Raw genomic sequence first — 985 nt, forward strand, 5'->3', positions numbered from 1 at the left:
TGCCATGGCATGGTTCTCAAGATCATAAGCTTCTTCAGAAGCTGCCTCTCTAGTACTGTTGGATGCATGTTGCCATCCATTCAGATTTTGAGAGATCATATTGACCTGTTGAGTCAACACTTTGTTCTGAGCCAATATGGCATTCAGAGCATCAATTTCAAGAACTCCTTTCTTCTGAGGTATCCCATGATTCACGGAATTCCTCTCAGAAGTGTACATGAATTGGTTGTTTGCAACCATGTCAATGAGTTCTTGAGCCTCTTCAGGCGTTTTCTTTAGGTGAATAGATCCACCTGTAGAATGGTCCAATGACATTTTTGAAAATTCAGAGAGACCATAATAGAATATATCTAATATGGTCCATTCTGAAAACATGTCAGATGGACATCTTTTGGTCAGCTGCTTGTATCTTTCCCAAGCTTCATAGAGGGATTCACCATCTTTTTGTTTGAAGGTTTGAACATCTACTCTCAGCTTGCTCAGCTTTTGAGGAGGAAAGAATTTATCCAAGAAGGCAGTGACCAGCTTATCCCAGGAGTCCAGGCTATCCTTGGGTTGTGAATCCAACCATATTCTAGCTCTGTCTCTTACAGCAAAAGGGAAAAGCATGAGTCTGTAGACTTCAGGATCAACTCCATTCGTCTTTACAGTCTCACAGATCTGTAAGAACTCAGTTAAAAACTGATAAGGATCTTCAGATGGAAGTCCATAAAACTTGCAGTTTTGTTGCATTAATGCAACTAGCTGAGGTTTCAGCTCAAAGTTGTTGGCTCCAATGGCAGGAATGGAGATGCTTCTTCCATCAAATTTGGACGTTGGCTTTGTGAAGTCACCAAGCATTCTCCTTGCATTATTATTATTTTCGGCTGCCATCTCCTTCTCTTGTTCGAAAATTTCTGAAAGGTTACCTTTAGAATAATTTAATTTAGCTTCTCTTAATTTCCTCTTCAGAGTCCTTTCAGGTTCTGGATCAATTTCAACAAGA

The 985-nt window shown here is 40.0% G+C and overlaps 1 non-coding gene across 1 annotated transcript; it reads left to right on the plus strand.

Moving 5' to 3' along the window:
- The first annotated feature begins 373 nt into the window (after positions 1-373).
- On the plus strand, positions 374-477 carry LOC130964606 (small nucleolar RNA R71). Its single transcript, XR_009080694.1, has one exon. It is a non-coding gene; the product is annotated as a small nucleolar RNA R71 (small nucleolar RNA).
- The last annotated feature ends 508 nt before the right edge of the window (positions 478-985 follow it).

The sequence above is a fragment of the Arachis stenosperma genome, chromosome 2 (genome assembly GCF_014773155.1).
Source record: "Arachis stenosperma cultivar V10309 chromosome 2, arast.V10309.gnm1.PFL2, whole genome shotgun sequence".
NCBI lineage: Eukaryota > Viridiplantae > Streptophyta > Magnoliopsida > Fabales > Fabaceae > Arachis > Arachis stenosperma.